This window comes from Falco naumanni, chromosome 8 (genome assembly GCF_017639655.2).
Source record: "Falco naumanni isolate bFalNau1 chromosome 8, bFalNau1.pat, whole genome shotgun sequence".
Taxonomy (NCBI): domain Eukaryota; kingdom Metazoa; phylum Chordata; class Aves; order Falconiformes; family Falconidae; genus Falco; species Falco naumanni.
Window position 1 is genome coordinate 15,471,450 of NC_054061.1, and position 21,597 is coordinate 15,493,046.

Here is a 21,597-nt window from a genome sequence, read left to right on the forward strand (position 1 = left end):
GATACTTAAGCATATGTCAGTATTAAGCAGTACAATATATTTGTTTGTGTAGCATCTCTAATGCTAACTCTATCCAGAGCCTCCCTACTGAACCTATGTATTAACTAAGAACACCATAACAGTCCGTTCATATTTCACATACGCACACAAGAAAAAGCTGAAGAATGTGTTTTGAAAACATCAGTTCTGAACATAAACTTCCAGAACAGGATTAGGATTACATTCAATGGAGCAATGACATGAAAGCTGTATTCATGTAGTAGCAGTAGTGGTGTAGAAAATAATAGAGAGCAAAAGTGTTTTCTCTACAGGTTGAAAAGGGGCAGTAAACAGAAACATAAAAGGTTTGTGGAGGTAGCCCAGTCAGCTGCTTCGCTCCATTGGCAGATGGCACTAAAAACCTTTCAGTCAGTTGGGTCCATGTGTTGACATGATTTTGTCCTAAGAGAGCTGTAATCCTCCAGAGCCTACCAGCTGGTACCTTCACTAACATACACACTATGAGGTAGGTATGTACATCCTTTAGGGAAAGGTGGTGGCATCCATTTCCAGAACAGGGCTGTTATTCACCACCACTGGAGATATAGAAATGTGCTAAAAATTCATTGTTCACCATCTGCAAATAGCATCTCTGTATTACGTCCTGTAGCTGAGGAGAGCTGTCTATTGCTTGGCCATTTCATTGATCCCCAAAGGCTGGATGTTGTCTGGAATATGCCACTCAAAAGTTGACATTTGAAGTGTAAATTTAGCATTTGTCAAAAATTGCAGTCTACGTGTGATATCTTTCCTAGGAATACATTACTCTCACAATTTTTTTTCCTGATGCTAAAATACCCCTGGTTACCTCTAACAATAGCAAGCTTATCTTCCTTTTCATTTCTGAAGCTATAGAAGGTCCTCATGAGTTTCTGCAAAATAGTAGCATTGCACCTACTTATTTCTCTATTGAAGATGACACCTTTTTCTTGATTTTGTTATAGATTCAGGATGGCTTTCATTTTTTATAAGGTCTATAAACAAGGCAAGTGGTATAGAGTTTTGTACTTAACACATCAAGACTTAAATAAGGTCAATAGCAATTGGAACAAGAATTTGAAAGTTGTAATGGGGAAGTTTCATAAGTTACTTGGAAAGATGCTGGATGATCAACAGTCAGCTACCAGGACAAAAACAACTTATCTCAAACTCCTAGAAAGCTAGTGTATTTGTACTTTTTCATACTTTTTTCAGATTTTATGCCTCTACATGCTGTCTTGCCCCACAGGACATTAAACAACAACAGTCTTCAGGCAGCAAAGACAAGAACTAATTGTCCTTCTACTTCACCACTGCTGCTGTAATTGGAAGTTATCTCCTTATAATTGCATCTGTAGTGCAGAGTTATTATAATTCTTATCATTAGCTTTTTCTTTTAATTAGTTTGTTACCCTGATAAAATAATATTTTTTACTAGTTCTTGTCTGACTTCAGAACACAAAGAAAATACACAAGATCAGTGTATTAATGTTGTTGCCATGTTCTTAAAAGCAAAGGTGGATTCTGCAGAGCTGACAGTAAACTTGCGACATGATCAGTAAAATGGAGTAAGGTAACAGCTGGAGAACATGAGCTGTGAATAGGGAAGCAGAGCTTTTATTTTAATCCTTTCTTAGTCTGTACATAGAGTGCTGAACATAGAGTTTGAGTGCTATGACTAAGTATAGCTTTGAAATTAATTTAGGTCAAACTGAATCACATAAAAGAACCAAGAAAGCAAGCTTGCCAGCTCTTACACAAATCAAACAGAAACACTTTTTTACATCAGCTTTTTAGCATATATTAAGAATGGGAGCAAACATTTTCACAACAGGGTATGTTCTATACAGTGTAAGCAGGGTGAAGAGATTCCCAAGCTCTCTCTGGAGTGTTTTGTCCCAGGCAAGAGTGAAAGCTAGTCTTCTCTCTTTTCCAACAGTTCTGTTTTCTTACAAAAGAATGCTAATTTCATTTGTAAAAAATGAATATGTTAGAATTGTGCTGCATGATGCAAGAGAAAGGAGAGATTTAAAGATGGCTATGAAGTTTTACTGGAGCCAGTTTCCCTTCCCTGTATATCATGTAACCATGGGGCTTTTATGTGTCTGCTCACAAACTGAGAAAATGCTGATAGTTTTCACAAATAATAAAACATATTTTGACTGCCGTTTTTAAATTTAAGTTGGGCTGTAAGTATTCATTAAATACTTTATTACTGTATGCTTTTATATTACTAGTATATTTCGTAACAAACATTTGTAGGTCTAAACAGCTGCATAAGGTTAGGTTTCCAGCATTCCGTTGAATGAATGTTGGTTATTTTTTAAATTATTCTTCTGACCTGATTTTACACTAGACAGCGAGAGTAGTACCTATAGCTGAATATGCATGGTGAAAGGGTGTGCCATGCACAATAAAATCCATAAGCACATTCCATATAGATTGCAACTGACAATATTTGCAGAATCTAGTCCCACTGCACTTCCTGCTATATTGTTACTCAGAGTGAAGCTAGTATATGTGTACTTTTCATCCTTTTTTTAACTATCACTGTGACTTTCGGATGTGCTAGGAATCTCTTCTAACTTTTTAGCTTAGACCTAGTATTGTATGCAGAGCATTTCTGAAGACATTGAAAATCCTAATTTTACTCTGGCCTATATCTTGTCCCAGCTCCAAAATTTGACACTATATGTGTAATCAAAACCTTTTTTTATTAGGATGGTACACTGAATATATATATATATATATAACTTGTGTGGCACTTTCATAGCAAAACACAGATCACGTGTGTAGAATATTGCATTATAAGTCAACTTGCCTGTTTATTTCTTATTTTTTCCTTTGGATATACAAAAGCATTTGGCAGATGAAAAACTTTAATTAAGAGGAAGCTATTTTGGCTTTCTGTTCATAACAGAGAAAAATATATAAGGCTACAAAACTTTTTTTCTCTTCCTTTGGTTTTTGAAATGGTGTAGTTTAACCCTCATATGAAAACTCTAAATATATCTCCAAACCCCTATTTATATATTTATAGATGTATAGATAAGTTTCCACTTCTAGGATGAATTGTGTGCCAAGATGCAGCCTTTAGGGAATTTTTAACAGCAAGTTATAAAACCCCAAGGAACAGGGTTGTATAATGGAAATGCTGACACAACCTTAACTTACAATATAATTAAAACAACAGAAGTCCAGAATGTCAGTATCTAAGCAGGTCTCCTTGACAAGTTCTCTGATTTTTAGCTTTACAGCTTTAACAGCATCAACTGTTTTTTTGGATTTTTTTCTGTGGGTAGTTTGTTGGTTTTTTTTAACAGATGTATTACAAAGAGATTTATAAAACTGGAGTAGAGGGCAAAACAGCAGTGAAATGATTGAAGATGTGCATTTGATTCATTTTGGTTTACAGGGATTACTTAGACTATATGAAAATCCATGAAGGTCATAATGACATTTATGTCATTCTAATACTGATGTGTGCTATTTTTTATTCCCTTTGTACACTGAACATTAAACAATTTTAAATGTACTGTTGAATTAAAAAGTAGTTGTATTCAGCTTTCAGTGAATAACGAACTTCTAAGGAACTATATGATGTATAATCTAAATTCATATCTTTTGGAGCTAAATAACATTTTCGACTAAGCTGCAATTTGACCAGAATTAAAAACAAGTACCTACTTCAGCTACTTAGCTAACATGTAGGTTTTGTAAACAAGAATTTATGGTGGAGTTTTAACCAACGTTTTAAAATTTTGAAGACTCTTTTTGGCTGTCAGTAGTGACTGAATTCAGAGAATCAGAAAATACAAGCACCTTCCATTTCACCTACATAATCTATAAGCTTTCTCTTTGCAACCGTAACTTCTTAAAAACAAATTTTTTATAGGTACATTGAGATTACAAATGCATAAATGTACCATAAATAAATGCTATATTATAGTTCTAAGTAGGTATTTGATTTTCAAAAGTCAGGCATCTTGTCTAATCAAATTAGTTGTATTCCTAAATCATCAAAATGTACACATACACAGTTTTAGCAACTGCATGACACATAGCTTTAGTTTTCTCCATTTAATTTTTTTTTGTCTTCTCTATCATTTTTCAACTAGAAACCATGGAGAAAAGAAAGATGATATTCATAGAATTCCAACTGATAGAACTGTGGCCAACAGTGAAAATATACCACTTAGTATAGTCAGGGTACTTTATTAACAGACACTTTTTCACAAAACATTTTCTCATCTGCTTTAATTTATGCTTACATGCTCTTTTGACTTTTCCTAGTTGTTTTATATAAACAGATTCCTTCTCACACTGTTTTTTTATCATTGTTATATTTTAGTAAATAAAGTTTGTTCTAATTCCTTAATCCTTTTTCTTTAGATAAGTGAAAGTCAAGGTTTACAACTCTTACTTGCCAAATGGCCTTAGTCTTTTATGCCTTTGATCACCGCTGACCAATAGTCCTTCACATCTAATTAACAGTAGTCTTGCAAAAGCTTTAAGCCACATGTACAACTCTGCAGATATCAGTAATTGTACTTAATTTCAAATATTACAATGGCACCAGTTGCATCTGAAAGGCCATACCATTTTTGTGTAATCCTTACCTTTTTATCTTAGATATAAAGCTATGCATAAAAAATATTTCCTTTACTGGGGCAGGGGTTGGGAAGGAATTAATCAATTATAGAAATGACTGAAAATCAAGACAAAGTTGGTAAAGAGAATCATATTGCTCATGCTGTTTGGATCAATGCTAATAAAATAGTTTTGGTGTTTTTCCCAGTGATTAGAAGTCCTTTCTAAAATACATTCCTAAATACTTATGTAAAAGAAGTGCACACAGCATGGAATATATTTATTAACCGTCTTTTAACTTCAAAGCTCTTTCTTTTTTCATAATTTCATCTGTAGAAGACATTTGTAAAAAAACATCCTTCTAAACTATGTTTGGATCTCTTAAAATACAGTAATCACAGCTGATCAGCAGTTGGTAAAATTAATACAAAGTAACTGTTTATTCAGTATGGCTCAAAATGTAATCCTACAGCTTTCCAGAATTTCAAAACCTCACAAAACATAATTATGTCCTGAAGATGTTAATATGTAGAGGAGAAAAAGTTTTCAATAAAATCCCTAGACTACAGACAGTGCAGCTGGAAAGGGGATCAGTTGGAAGAGGTCAATTCTCAGTTGTAATTTGTGTCCCAGATTACATAAGAAATCACCAGAGATTTGAAAACTGGACAGAGATTTCCAGGATTCAGAAGTTCATATTCCTATTTTAAGCATAATGGGAACGCTTTATACACAAACAAAATGATACCTGGCCAAATAATTTTATTAAAATCATAAAGAGCATTCCTAAGAAGGCTTTGACATTTTTCAGGTATTTTGTTTACTCCTAAGAATTTTGCTAGTATATCCATGTGTTTCTACTAGCATAACAGCCTTTTAAACACTCACACTGTGGTATAATAGAATTTTTCTTTAGCTTAGCTCAAAGGTTTCCATAGGACTAAAATAACAAAATTTTAAAAAAGAAAAAAAAATCTGAAAAGCAAATGCAGAACCTTGTTTGCAGCAAATGTATTGATTTAAACCTACATGTCAGGTTATATAGAATTTTCTGCTGTAAAATAGGAATCAAATTTGGAATGTGTCAGAGTATGGACTGATGTATCACAGAATGTAGAGGTCCCAGAATATTGACACTCTTGAGAAAGTTAGATACCGTGATTTTGGCTCCTGTAAAGCCATGAAGATCAAAACCCAGGACTTCACATCACAGCTAACATTTTAAAGTAATAGCTGGAACTCTCATCTCCTGTGCTTTGTCAGCTGCCTTTTAGACTGTGCGAGGTTGCAATGAGAACTGTGTGCAATAATGCAGTGCTGCCTAGAGGTGCCTGGCGTTCTAACAGCTGCCTGGGACTGTTCCTGGAACGGGTGGTTTTGTTACCATGATGCATGGTTGCATTGGGTACTGTCTGCTTTTTTGCAGGGCTAATTAAATGAAGGAAAACACAGAAATAAGGTGTTTATATTGTTTCAGATCCTTTATTCAGAGCTAGTGCTTATATTGCACCCCATGTGCAGCCATATCAATGACTGTAAAAATCTAGTTTTAAAATTAAAAGTGACTATTCTGCTGCATCTCGATGTTAAATTTCAATGAAAATTTGTATTTGAGACAGCCCACTTAAATGATAACGGGTTACCAGTGCTAAATGGTTTCTCATTCCAACAGAGATTTCACAAGAATTCGTTACTTATGCAGTACTTATACAATGGTGAGGAAGATTTGCTTTGGTAGGGATTAGAGGATAACATTAAGTAACACAACAGGGTTTGTATTGTCTACTGCTATTGTCCGAGTTTTCTGGATATATCCTGAAGCGTATGCTTTCCTGTCACTGAAATATCTAGGGATTTGTGTGTTTCTCAAAGAAGCAAAGATCTGTTTATCTCTGTATTTATGCAGTATGACACTTGAATGTTCTCCTCGAGTCTTTGACAGAGTTGTTGAATTAAGAAGGTGGAATGGGAGTCAAGGTAGGGTGGGAGGAAGATCTGGGGATGATGGAGTCCTATAGATAATGACACTCAGCCAAGGAGATGGGCTTTGTAAGAAAACAGAAACAAAATCAAGTGCTTCTACTGCACTGATGCACATCTCTGAGTAGAAGGACCTATTTGTTATAAACATAGAGTGCTTCCTCAGCAGCGTGGTGGCTCATAAAGTACTGCTTCTAAACTACACCAAAAGCACTTCTCTTGTATAAGAAAGATGTAGCAGGTTATAAGGCATATTTATGAATAACTTACTGGTTAATAACAACTGAAAAATGTTAAGAAGGGAGAAGAAAATGAAAAAATAATGGAAATTTTTCTATCTGTACATTGGAACAGACTAACATATTTTCAGAACAGGAAAAAGTAGAACAATAGCTGTTGTTTAAAGATATTGATTGTGGTGTTGTATGTTTATTTTCACATATGTTGATAGTCTTTCACTGCATTTTTTGTTCACAGTACTTGGGTTAACATGATGGATTATATTGGCTTCAGTGAAGTTCATATTTGTACCAGGTCACTGACCAAGAAAGGAAAAAAGAATTAAACAAGTAAAAAAGGAGGAGGAAAAAGAGACTCTCAGAATTTTGTAAGAGCCATTACATTTCAGAAAGATCAAAAAGTCCCTGGATAAGCATTTGCACAATGGTCTTAAACTATTATAATGTGTTGAGTAAATAGTGTGCCAAAATACCGTGCATATATTTCTAGGTAAATCAGATATATTTAAAATCTGTGGGTATAACAAAACTAATATTTTATCATAAATACCTTAGCCCTCATCTGACCCCTATGACTGGTAAGGAAGGCTCAAAAAGCCAAACAGGAAATGTTTCATTTCTTTTGTACAGAGAGCAGCTGAAGCACAACTATTTCAGGGTGTATATTCTACTCTGCATCTTGAAGAAATTATGTCATTAGTGCATCTGCTAAGGGCATCTGGCTAGAATATGTAAACCCAGCTATTGAAAACTCTGCCACAGATATTCATTTAAGACATTCTCACAAACAAATCATGCTATCATACAATTATGCACTTCGGAAAAATTTACAACCTATAAAGAAACCTTGACTATTTTCTGTTTTAAATGCACTAGAGTATGATTGCAATTCAGCGTAACTTGGTATTGTCCCCAGATTTCTTAGGTTTTCTACTAGGAAGTAAATACCTTGTGTCTCCTTTAACACTTGGGTTTGGGCCTCTCCTTGCTTTGCCTAGCACAGTGTTAATCCAACGGCCAGTGGCTGAATCATTACTGCATGGGAAGCAGGAGTAACAGCAACACAGAAATATACTCCCAATGTGAATGAACCAAACAACTGTCCTTCTGTGAAGCCATAGGACAAGCATGTTTACCATGTATAAGAGGGTACATACATTCTTTTTCCATGCATCTCCCATGCCATAAGTCTTTACAGGGTCACCCAAGCAGCAAATGTGTTAGTAGTGGTGTGGCATAGTCCCCCGAAATCGTACAATGGCACGGCTCTCCGCAGCTGCCAGCATCAGTTGCAAGTACTGTTGTCAACTCACATGATGCTATGCCAAAGGAGCAGAGAAATGGAGGGATTAAAATTTCTAACACCCTTCCTCTAGCAGAATAATACCTGAGTAAATAGAAAAAAACCTCTCATTTATTCCTGAAGAAACATAATTTGGATCTCTTTTCTCTTTGTGAATCATTGTGACTGCACTCTCTTGGAACAACTGGCTACATATGGAAGTAGCCAGTAATGGTTTCAACTGTGAAGTAGACTCATATGGAATATTAGAAAATTTCCTCAGGTTGAAGTTTCTGCCAGGCACCATCAAGGATAGCTGTGTGGATATAATTATGGGATTTGTAATATGAGTATTTTTCTAATTGATTAGTTGACCAATTAGACCAATATGATGATCAGGTTTTTTGTGATAATTCAAAGTAATCAGATTTACCACTTGATGATTTTAAAACAATGTCATCTATTGTGGAAGTGACCTGTAGAAATAAAAGAGATTAAAGCAATAGAATTTTACCTGCATCACATAAAAATCACTCCAGGAGTGTAGAATTGAACAGAAAATATTAGTCTCCTGCAGTGTTTTCAAGTAACCTGCCAAATCTAGGAGTTACAATAAATAGGCTGTTGGAAAAGCTCTTGAAAGGATTTCTTTTCTCTGATAAATTATAAAATTCTTCACTAGAATAATGTATTTCAGCTACAAAACCCTAAAGAGACAGAAGGAAGACCACCGGATGGCTGTAGTAGGACTGTTTCACATTGTTTTGTAGTTGTTAGAACATATTGGTGGATCCAGATCCAAGAGGGTCCAACAGCTATTTGTGTTCTTTACTCCTATATAAGTTCCAACTTATTTTTCCATTTAAATCAATATGAAGTCAGAAACCCAAATGCATCACTATATGAATGATGGTGGTTGTCAGAATAGGCTCTATAGACATTTCATGTAAGAGTAAATCAGAACAGTTTCAAGGCTATAATAATTTATGCTGGTGACATTGACCTCAGGTGGTTGGGGTTTATAATATACCAGAAAGTTATGTTTTCTCCCAATTTGCATTACATTAATCATAGAGTAGCTAAACATAAAGATCCAGCTTCAGGTTCAGTTGCATGTCACATCAGCTACCAAACTAAAACTCAAAATCAGTTGCTGTGACTTCAAGCGTAGCCTAGTTCATCTGTGTTCAAATACTCAAATCTGAGGAAAGGATTTTTTAGAAATCAATTACATCTTATTTATAAAACACTCAGCAATGTGGAAAGTCAAAGTTAAAATAATTTCAAACTTCCTGGGTGTAAATCAAAGCTTATGGCCAGGCAAATCATTAGCTGTTTTTATCTTCAAATCTAATAGCTGTATTCTACACTGTACAAATGGCTTAGGAGCATTAGGGTTCTTAGTGTCTGTGAACTGCATTGTTGGGACTTGTTTTTAAATATTTATAAGTCTACAGTTAAGAACAAATCATTTTCTCAATCTATTTCCCTAACATAAATTATTTATAAGTATATCATTAATTATTTAGATTTTCCTGGTATTATATTTACATTAATAATTAAGTGCATCTAATTATTAAATCATATAAATAAGATTTAGTTACATTGATGAGCTGAAATGCAAACAGCAATTCTATCACTGACTGTAAACATCTGAAACAAGACACTCTTCAGTAACAAGCCCTTTTACTTTCCAAGTCATGACAGTAACCTGCTGAGCTAACTTACTCTCTCAGAGTCTCTGGCACGTAATTACAGCACCTGTGACAGGTTTTGGATTCTTCCAACCAGAATCAGCTTTGCCCACCTCTCACCATTACTACAGCGCGGGCAGCCAGCAGTCAGGATGCCACGATCTTTACACTGTCCACCAATTACCTCTGTAGTACCTATGGCAATTACCTTTCCTTGAGTAGGTGAAGATCTGATTCACACTCCAGGAACCACTGGCCATTTCCTCATTAAAATTTTCAGAGTGCCACAGCTCAACAAAGTGTATAACACTGTGCTGTATTCCCAGAAGTTATAACCCATCTCAAGGGGCACTCTGATTTCTGCAGTGCCCCAACATGCACATTGCTGCAAAGTGGCGCAGTATCAGCATCCTCAGTGAAGCATTTCCAAGGTGCAAAAGGGTAAGGTTCATGCTCCCAGCTATACAGGGTGACACAGTTAACAAGTGGTTGATTTCTCACTCAGTTGTGTCTTGTACAAAATATAATTACATGATGAATAAAATGTAACCTCTTTGAGCCCCTGATTATGATAAAGTTAGACTAGTTTCAAAAGCCTATCATTACCTATATGAAGTCTTCTGGTGATTACAGTTCTTTAGCATAAAACTTTAGCTAATACGGTCCCACTGCTATTTCTAGTCCTTCTGTTATCAGGGATTGTTCAAGTTTAGTGATTATGTCCATTGGCTTATGTGTGTAACTTCCGTGGCAGACAAACATATAATCTTTACATCATTTGAAAATGTGGAATGGCTGTTTTCTAGACTTCTTTACTGGCATTGGAAATAAGTCATCCTTTTGACCCTGTTAACTGAAGACCAGAGGTCTGGACTAATGAAATTTGGGGTTAAAAATTTTGCATCTTTTAAATATTTAGATGGAACCAGACACCTAGCACATATAGTCCTCATGGAAGCACTCTTAACAGGTCTTTTCAACTTTTGTCTTCCTGAGTGCTCTTGGGTAGTCTAATTAATCATAAACTAAAACTTTCCAGTAAATTATAAACAGTGTAGATTTTCCAAACGGGATTTTCTGTTTTCACAGCAAGTAAGCATCTGTTATGAATAGCAGCCCTTAGCTGAATGCAGACATAAAACGTTCATAAATGTTTATTACAGCACTCCATGTTTTCAGTACCAGCTTGATACTTTCTTCTCAGGTCTTTATTTGTCAATGCAATCCTGAAATCCTCAACTGCCTGCTTTCATCATGATTTCTTTATTCTTTTAACCTATTTCCAACCATGCTGGATTATTGAGAAATAAAAGTAAGAATAATGTCAATGGTTTCCCATGCAAAAGGACCCAAGGGAACACTTTAGGACAATGTGAACTACAAGGAGAAAGAGCTGAGCTGTTACTAACTTATATGAACTTTTAATTTGAGGATATAGTTAGAAGTGAATCATAATCTTCAAGGTGAAGGAGTATATTAGCTTCCTAACTAAGCTGACTTAATTTTAATAGTGAAAGTAACATTAAATACCTGACATAACTGTTGTAATTATATTTCTAATGCTACAAAATCTGAAGAATAGTTATTTTCAACAGGTGATTCATTGGCAGAGTATATATATTCAAACAATGAAGAATGTGTAATCGGGATAAGAAGAAATCTAAGAAAAATTCTGCCCTATGCGTCATAATCGAAGTGAATTTTCTAATAAGTCTGTCATTTTCTTTGACAAGTTTGTGCTTTGTTTTGTTTTTGATTTTGGTCATCTGGTTGGTTTACTGAAAAAATTGCACTATAATCACACAAATGTGGCGGGGAGATACAAGTCTGACTGAAATTGTGCACACCATAGGAAGCTAAGAGCAGAGTGTATGCTATAGTCGTCCAGTTCTACTTTTAGCAAGAGTAAATGGCTAGCAAGCTTCAGAAGGGAGTATACAAAATAGATTGCAAGCATCATGCCTTAATGCTTTTATGCTACAAAGAACTCTGATTGCTCATGCAGGGATGGAAAGTCAGAAATTAGAAAAATCATGACAATAATTCCCCTCAATATAATTATTAAACTTCAGCCAAAGCTGTCCAACGTCTGTCATATCAGTCCTGTTTGATTTGATTATGTACACCTGTTGCATCTAATCCTAGGTTGTGAATTACCTCAAGAGCTTTTTATTATTTTTTAATTTTTTTCTGACTCAATAGGGTTTGCATCTCTAAGCTCTATCTCCAGTTGTCTCAATCTATGGTATCAGATTTTCTTCTACCAAATTTAACTTTGCTTAAATTATTTATGCATAGACAAATTTGCACGTGAAGTCAGTTATATCAGTATTCACATGTACCCTAGAGTTCACTGAATTTCTTTTTTTGGAGGAATTCCAGTGCATACTGTCTTTTTGCTTGCAGGTTGCATATTCTTTATAAAAAACTGTCCTAAGTAGAAAAAAATGTAAATGAAATGTTATGAAGACTTCACACATCAGAATATGATCAAGTTTCATCAGGTATCACACCAAGTACATATACACTGAAATTCCTGAATTGCGCAAACAGGCCCTAAAATAAGTACCTCAGATACAAACAAGAATAACTTCAGTGGTCCATGGCTTAGCATAGATTTTAAAGGACCCTACATAAATAATCAGGCATCAAGTCTTCCCTAAGTTTTCTCTAGCTGTGCATCTGCAACAGCCCTTGCCAAGCTCATTTATAACTAGCTGAGATGCATCTGCATGAGCTGTAAGTACTGCTTGAATCTGCAATACATAGCTGAGCTTTTTGTACAACCAGTCTCTGTGAGATGGTTTCATATTATATGTTTACTTGTTGATTATGACCCTACTAGGTGTAAATAAAATTATTAGTTTCCAGACATGTCAAAAGAAAGTCCTTTGATTTAAGCATGTAGTTGTTCCATGTCACCTTATATTCACCCCAGTCTTGCTTCACTGTCAGTGTTTAGATGTGTCAAACCATAAGGCCACAAATAAGCGTATATAATATTGTAAAAGCTAGGCACACGGGCAGAAATGGCAGTAGCAGATTGGAAACAGCTCTCTCTTGTCAATAGAGATTTTGTTTCTCTGAACTCTTATCCCATTTGCAATTAATTAAAATTTAATGCTCTTTAATATGATTAGGCAAAAATCTTAATCATAAAACAGATTGACCTACATGCCTGACAGACTGAAAAAATGCCACCTAACACAAATTTCTTTTGATTGGAATTCTTGTGGGAACCAGTTATTTGGGAATGGGGTTCTGCAGACTCTGGACACAAGCGTATCAACAAGTGGCTTTCCAAGTTGATAAAGCACCAGAGCCAACTTATGTCATCTTAATGAAGTATGCAGTACTACCAAGCTATACTTAGTTCCCAGAAAACATATGGAGTTTCTAAGCTTTCTTTATAGCCAATGCTTTTTTTCTGTAGGAAAATTGTTGGAATACATTTTAAACTTAAAATAACCTGAGGGTGACATTGGTTCTTGATCAAATCTATGCTTGATAATGATAAGAGAAGATAAAATTAATTTCATTAATAGGATATTAATGGCACAAGTTCATATACATTCAGATTTGTCAATAATAAACATAGATTTGAAAACAGAAAAAGATCTCTAAGCTGTCTCCAAAAGGGAAGTACTGAAACATCTCCAGATAAGGTTGACTATGAAGGAGGCAATGTAATATGATAGAACTAGAGAAATTAATGAATTACAAATTAAATCTTGTGACCTTTGTCTTTGGGTGTTTGATTTACTGGTATTCTGAAGAGGGGACTGCTGAGACTCTTAGTTGTAATTTGTTGATGTTGCTTGTACTGCATTTATATTAACATTAATAAATGGGTGCTTGAAGAGTTCAGCTTGGAGAAAGCATGGCTAGAAAGAAATGCTGAAGGGATGCAGTAACATGCCTAGAGATATTAAAAAATCTTGTGATTAGTTCATATTCATTTTATAATCCTTTGCTCAGGATTTAAATAGTCACTAGACTTGTTTCACAGAAAAAAAGTTCCCCTGTGTCAAATTGTAGACTATTGGATTTTGGATGGGTAGGAAAGAAAGAAGTCTGCCTTTTTCTGTAGCTAGGGAGCACTTACTTGGATAATCTGCATGATTTTTCCTTAAGAAATTCTCTGCTGTTGTAGGGACAAGGAATGCTAGTAATGTCTTTAATATCACCCTTTTCCTTTGGCACAGACGTAATTTTTAGATACTTACATTTCTGCCATAAGATCATAAGCCTGTTAAAAAGCCCTGCATGCAGCATACCATGTGCTATATAGGATGACAGTCTGTGGCTAATTCTGAACAAATCATCTTTTTCTGGCTGGCTAAAACTTCTGACTGATGGATCCCTTCCACTTGTGTGTTTCTGTGCTCCTAGATCCATGTTTGTAAGGAAGCCCCAGGTGCAAATCCCCCTGAGTTTTTAGATTCAGAGATCCATTTTTAATTTGGTTAAATACTATCATAGATCAGCTGACATTCCTGTATGCAGATATCCAGACTGTGTTTTACTTCTTTTTTATACTGACAGTTATCCAACTTTCGGGGGGGGGCGGGGGGTTGGGGGGGTGGGGTGGTGGGGTGGTGGTGCAGGGAAATGCAGCTTTCTAGGCAGTTTTTTGATTCATACTGAACATTAAACAAATAATTTCATTGAAATACCTATTGTAACTTCAAGAGGTTTTGAGTGGTAATAGCTAGTTTAGATCCCATTGTTTTCTATAGTAAGTTATAGTTGGTTTTCCCCATAGGCATTATTTTGGATATTTGAGAAGTGGCAGTCTGGTGATGTTCCCATGGACTGCAAAAGGGGAAATGTAACCCCCATTTTTAAAAAGGGAAATAAGGAACACCTGGGGAACTACAGGCCAGTCAGTCTCACCTCTGGGCCCCGCAAGATCATGGAGCAGATCCTCCTGGAAACTGTTCTGAGGCATGTTGAAAATAAGAAGGTGATTGGTCATGACCAACCTGGTTTTACTGAGGGTAAATAGTGCCAGACAAAATTTGGTGGCCCTCTGTGATGGGGTTACAGCTTTGGTAGATGTGGGAAGAGTGACTGACATCATCTATCTGGACTTGTGCAAAGCTTTTGACACTGTCCTGTATGATATCCTTGTCTCTAAACCGGAAAGACATGGTCTTGATAGGTGGACCACTTGGCAGGTAAGGAATTGGCTGGATGGTTGCACTTAAAGAATTGTGGTCAATGGCTTAATGCCCAGGAGGAGACTGGTGACAAATAGCGTTCCTCAGGGGTCGTTACTGGCACCAGTGCTCTTCAGTATCTTTGTTGTGACATGGACACTGGGATTGAGTGCACCCTCAGCAAGTCTGTTGACAATAGCAAGCTGTGTGGTGCAGTTGATGCGCTGGAGGGAAGGGATGCCATCCAGAGGGACTTTGAGAGGCTTTTGAGGTGGGCCCGTGTGAACTTTATGGAGTTCAACAAGGCCAGGTGCTAAGCCCTGCACCTGGGTCAGGACAACCCCCAGCATCAATACAGGCTGGATGGAGAATGGACTGAGAGCAGCCCTGAGAAGGACTTGGGGGTGCTGGTGGACAAAAAGCTCAACATGGCCAAACAATATGTGCCTGCAGCCCAGAAAGCCAACTGTACCCTGGGCTGCATCAAAAGCAGCCTGGTCAGCAGGTCAAGGGAGGTGATTCTGCCCCTCTAGTGGGCTTTTGTGAGATCCCACCTGGAGTGCTCTGTGCAGCCCTGGGACCCCCAACACAAGAAGGACATGGACCTGTTGGCCCAAGTCCAGAGGAGGCCAGGAGGATGCTCAGAGGGCTGGAGCACCTCTCCTGCGCAGACAGGCTGAGAGAGTTGGGATTGTTCAGCCTGGAGAAGGCTCCATGGAGACCTTATAGCAGCCTTTCAAGATTTAAAGGGGGCTTATAAGAAAGATGGGGACAGACTATTTAGTAGGGTCTGTAGTGATAGGGCAAGGGACAATGGTTTTAAATGAAAAGAGGACAGATCTAGATTAGATATTAGGAAGAAATTCTTTACTGTGAGGGTAGTAAGGCACTGGAAACAGGTTATCCAGAGAAGCTGTGGATGTCCCATCCCTGGAAGTGTTCAAGGCCAGGCTGGACAAGGCTTTGAGCAATCTGGTTTGGTGGAAGATGTCCCTGCCTGTGGCACGGGGGTTGGAACTAGATGATCTTTAAGGTCTCCTCCTACCCACACCATTCTATCATTCTATGATTTATCAACACTGATTTCCCTCTGCCATTTTATCATTGAGATATTAAATATCATTACATATTCTGTAAGTCTTCTCACCTTTCGTTTTTACAATTAATAGGTTTGTATCATTAGAAAACTTCATCCCTTCCCCAGGTCACACACTGAGCAGTGCAGTCCCCAGCATAGTTCTATGCAGGATTTTGACTATAAAAACTGGCCATTTATTGCCTAAATATCATTACAGGTCTTTTATTTGCTTACAAATCCATGCAATGGCTTTATTTTGTATAACATGGCAGCTTAATTTCAAGAGTACTTTAGAAAAGATGGTAATGAAAACTCTTTGGATATCCAATCATAAACTTACCCTATTAGCAATATGTTTGAAAATTCATATTAGTTCTGTGGAGTATGACTACCCCCACAAGGGTGCTTACTTACTCCAATTATATCGTATATCCATGCATCTGCCGATTCTACTCTCTTCAAACATTTCTGCAAATGTACCTGAAATGATTTGCTGTATTTTTCTGAATTTCTTCTTTACAAAATTAAGAATTTGTACTTTCTAAAAATTGTATCATTTTACTGCGTTATTTCTTTCTGTGCTGAAGCAGGTTAAACAATGCAACATACTTAAGAGCTGAAAGCCATTTTCAAAAGAATGCTTCTCATTTGGCGAGACTATATGAAATAGAAAAAGTAAATGGGGCCAAATTTTTGGCTACTATAAAGTGACAAATCTTGTCCATCATGTGCCAATTTGATGTGAGCATCCAATCCACCAGAAAAAAATAATCAACACTTCAGTCGTCATAAAGGTCAGTGCTAATCACGTCATTTGCCTGGGAATACACCCAAGTGCCCAACTGGGCTTTACAGCTCCAAGTTACCAGCGCTACAGTGACAGTGTTGTAATCACTATTCATTCTAACGAGGCTGAGGACTTTAAAATTAAACAGTAGACCCAACATAGGGCAGAACATTGTCTGTCTACTGTGAGGACATTTATCTCCTTTCACTTTTGTCAGGCCAGTATGTCCTTTCCTTGAAGGTAAGCTGAGGAGACTTTGAGTAAACATGCCACTCCATTTTGGTAAATTTACCAAATGCATTAGTCCTAAGTGAGCAGTACAATACCTGAGGCCAAGATGAAAGTAGCTCAGACAAAAGATTTTGCCTCAGTCTGCACAGTTCCATTCTGGGTGTGATCACTACCTAGATAGCTTCAAGTTAATTGAAACTTTTAATCTGATAACCTTTAAGAAATATGACAGTAGCACTTTTTACCTTAAGCCATTCTTTACTTTGAATGTTAGGTATATCTGATATGTTATGCTAAAAAATAATAAATGTGACAACCTTAAAATATCATTTTAGAGTCACTTAGTAGAGGACTGTATTTCTAGTGGTTTTTGCAGAAAAATATTTTGAATGCAGAGACTCAATAATGTCAGCCTGCAGTGGAAATACTGTGGTGTCATGCTGAAATGCAGGCACTGTGCAACGGGAAGAAATAGTTCACCAAATAAGCCAGGAATATTCCAGTGGAAGATGCCCTTTTCATTAAACACTTAACATTTTCATGAAAAGAATGTACTTTATATCTGCCCCGGCTTTAGCCTGGACAGAGCCTGTTGTGTCTTTCTGTAGGGAAAGCTTAATTTAATGAAGGCAGATTCTACCTGAAGTACTTCCATTTAAGAGGGCTTATTTGTTTTAAGAGAGCTTATTTGTCTCTGATGGTATTTAAAGTTGGCATGTAAAAAGTATTCTGTGGCAATACACATTCATATCCACATCAAATTTTAAGTTGAATATGTAACAGGAAACTTTGAATTACTACTATTGATGCCTAGTTGTATTGATATCAAAATTTATAATGCTATAAAATATGTTTATGGCATTGTAATTGATAAGGATATTAATGCTATGTAGTATTTGCACTTGCAATTGTATCAGTATAAAACTGATTTGTAGTTATGGTGGTAGTCTCTGACATTCAGGTTGAGATCTAAACACTTTTTATAAATCCATAACATATTTCTGCATGCAGATTCTGCATTTCTAAATAAAAATAATTTGCACTCCAAGTTGAAGATTTTCTCAACTTTCCCTTCTCATTTTTGCTATTTTGTTACCTGTATCCTCATGGAATTACTTTCTCAGTGCTTTATAAAACAACTGCAGAGAAGTATATAAAAACCAGTCAAGAACCTTTACAAGAACCAGCAGGAACTACATGTTTTCATAGACTTGTCTGCATCCTTCATTGTTGCTGTAGCATGGTAATATTGCCTGGGGTAGACACATGGCTGAAGTATTCCCCAGCCTGAGAAATGCAGTAATAACTTCCAAAAATGGACTAAACTTGTTATTTATTCTTATTTTAGAGATTTCACACCTCTTTCTTAGCAAAGCCAGATTATTTCCTGATATAATGCTAACACCCATTGATGATACTGGGTGAACCTATTGTTTCTGATTACTTTGTCAGGAACTGGTCAGTGAGTTTTCATGATCAAGAATAATCTTGGATCCCATGCTTCTTTTTAGTCTTGTTACAAGTCAGCATCTTTTTTGTACTTTGAAAAGTCTCTTGGAAATTTCCTCTATCATATCTGAAATGCTACATTAAATCATGATACAAGTAGAAAACCAAAAGCCATTTTTGTGACTATTGCATGAGTGGATGATTATTCCCCTTCCAGTGTTGTAAATCCTAAATTCTGGTTTTAACAGCTTCCATTCTGCTTGACATATAAAGTTGGTTAAATCGTGTGTCACTGGAGATCATCCTGTAGCCTACACATCAGTATCCAAAATGATTTGACACTCAAATATGGCTTAAATTTTAGGAATATTTGATTTTAGCAGGACTTTTCAGCATCCTAGACCAGAATCATTCAGTCTTCTAAGAGATGGGTAACTAGATTGTATCCAGTTGTACGTATGAAAACATGCTTTCTGCCTAGCAGAGTTAACAGGTAGAAGATGTTAACAATGGCAAGAATGAATGAAAATCTGCAATGTATGAGTGGACAGGTGAATGTTTTAGTTTTAAAGTGGAAAGATAATCTTTCACTTCGTGTTTGCCCTTTGAAACCTGGTGCTTACCCTGGGGGGGTAGGATGGACACAGCAGGGTAGCACACAGGCTCTGGATAGTTACAGGCCTCGCTGGTGGTTCCTGGATGTGCTCTTAGAGCAGGGCTCTGAGAAGTTGTCTGAATCCTTTCTGTATACCTTTGGGCTGTTAGAGGGTTCCTGGTGAAAACAACATAAGCACACCACACCACTCCTCCCCCCCACCAAAAAAAAGTTAAAAAAAAAAAAAAGAAAAAGAAAAATTACCAAGCTCTTTAGCATACTCTGTGGTTTTTATCCTTGCTAGTAAGTTACTCCTTGGCTCTAGGAAGGCTTGATATGCTGTAAAATATGTCACACTGAGATCTCCTACTGACTGGACCCTAAAACATAAGCTCCACACTGTCATTTTCTTTCATTCCAGGCTTGCACATTGTTTTTGGAGGAAGATTTCTCAAAATCTTTAAGATTGCTCTGGTTGTATCTGTATGAATATTTCACATTATAAAGCAGTGGCCAGATCTTTGATTTCTTTATAATCCCAAAACTCTGGCTGTTTTAAACAATTAACTCTGTCTTTAAAATTAAAAGCAGGTATGATGCAAGGTAGCATGAAATGACTCAGAAGCCAGTCTGTTTCCCACTGACAATTTCAGTGCCCTTGAGCTCCAGTGAAAGGAGGAAGAGCAGAGCCTTCAGCCTCCCAAAGCAAACCCTGGTGTCCCTCCCTCGCCCTGGCCCTGCTGCCAGGCAGCCATGGCCCAGGTGCTGGCCCTCACCCACAGCCATGGCGGCAAGCGGCTGGCCTGGCCGGCTGGAGCCACAGCAGGGTTCCAGGGATCCCTGCCTCCTTCCTGAGAGCTGGCAGCAGCTCTGCCTCCCCCACTTTTACAGAAATGGAGCAAAAGAGTTCACCTAATACCGTTACCTGTGCCTGTGCACATACTTCATTGAAAGGGCTGTCCCGGGCCTGGCCTGCTTTCGCACGAAAATACATTTATTGTTTATATTGCGTCAGGGGCCTGTGCCACGGACACTGCTCGCGCTGCATGAATCCCTGCACAAGGACCAAACATGAAGTCTGCTCTCCAGCAAGCTCACACACTAGCTGGAAGGCAGGGGACAGCAGGTACGTGTAGACAGATACAACAGTGAAACAATAGTTGTCCATATCACAAGCAATGATTTATGTATTTTTAAATTATTACAGGTAAAACATTCAAAACAACCATTTCATGGCTCTGTGGCTTATTCACCCTTATTTGCTAATGCACGCGTACCAGCCAGCATGGGAGCTGCAAATCTTTTTTTTTTGCTGTCAACAATAGTGACTTGACAAGACTTTTTACCTCATTAGGAAGATATTTTTAAAATTGGGTCTGTACGATTCAACTTTCTAAACTATTAGTTTATGTTTGCATAGACTTTCTCTTACTAACACGAGGAAAAAGATTTACTCAACAGGAGGACATAAAACTGTGTTTCTGTGAAATCCAGCTGCATGTAAATGAGCAAACAGCTCCTCAGGAGCTGTGTCCTCTCATTCAGTTAAGCAGGAGTGGAAGTTTTCTGAAAATATTTTTGAGACACTGCTGTAAATTTAGAATACGAACGGAAAATCATTTCCATTTCCCTTTTGCAGGGAAAAAAAGATCTGTTTTCTTTGAAGATTCTTAATATTACCAAAATGTAGCTATACATTCTCCACTTAGAAGAAAGCGTAAGTGGGTAAAGGCTACAAAGAGTTCGTTAGCATGCCAGGACCAGCGCAGGAAAGCCTTGGTTCGGTCAGGCTCACAGAGGTTCAGTAAAGGGAGTGTGTCTGCTATCACTAACAGCAATGCTAATTATCCCTGTCTGGACAGGGGCCCAGCCAGGATCCCAGCCAGCCCTCCTCATGTGTAAGATAACACTGACAATAGAAGAGTGACAGCATCTTTTGTCTGAAGGATCACTTGTGAGCTGCACCATGGGCTGCAGTCTTGTGCTGCGTAAGGTCTTATGAAGAGCCTACACCCAGCCATACCACCCATTTCTCTAACAATGGCCAGAAGACAAAGTCCGCCAAATCATTTATTAACTTGTGATGTAGTTATCCCCTTTCCTGCGACTTTACAACCAAAATAATTTTAGTCAAAAGGTAGTGGCATTGAGCATAATGCATAATCTTTTCCCCACCATGTCTGACCTGGGTTTCCCAGCTTGCAATCGATGTGTCCCGAAGAGCAGCTGCTTTAGATGAAGCAGATTTAAAACAATAAATACCGATACATATATTGCCTTATCTACATCTGACATTCCTGTCACTTCTCTTTGTAGAGGTGATTTAACCTTGCCATCTTCTGTTCTCTTGAGGAGAAAATTACGGTCCATTTCTCCTTTGATCTGTCAGTGTGGAGCAGCTGGCACCTTGTCAGCACCCTTTCTGCAGATGGACATTTTACTGCTGTGAGTAATGCCCCAGCAATCTGTACATACTCAGCCTTGACAAAATG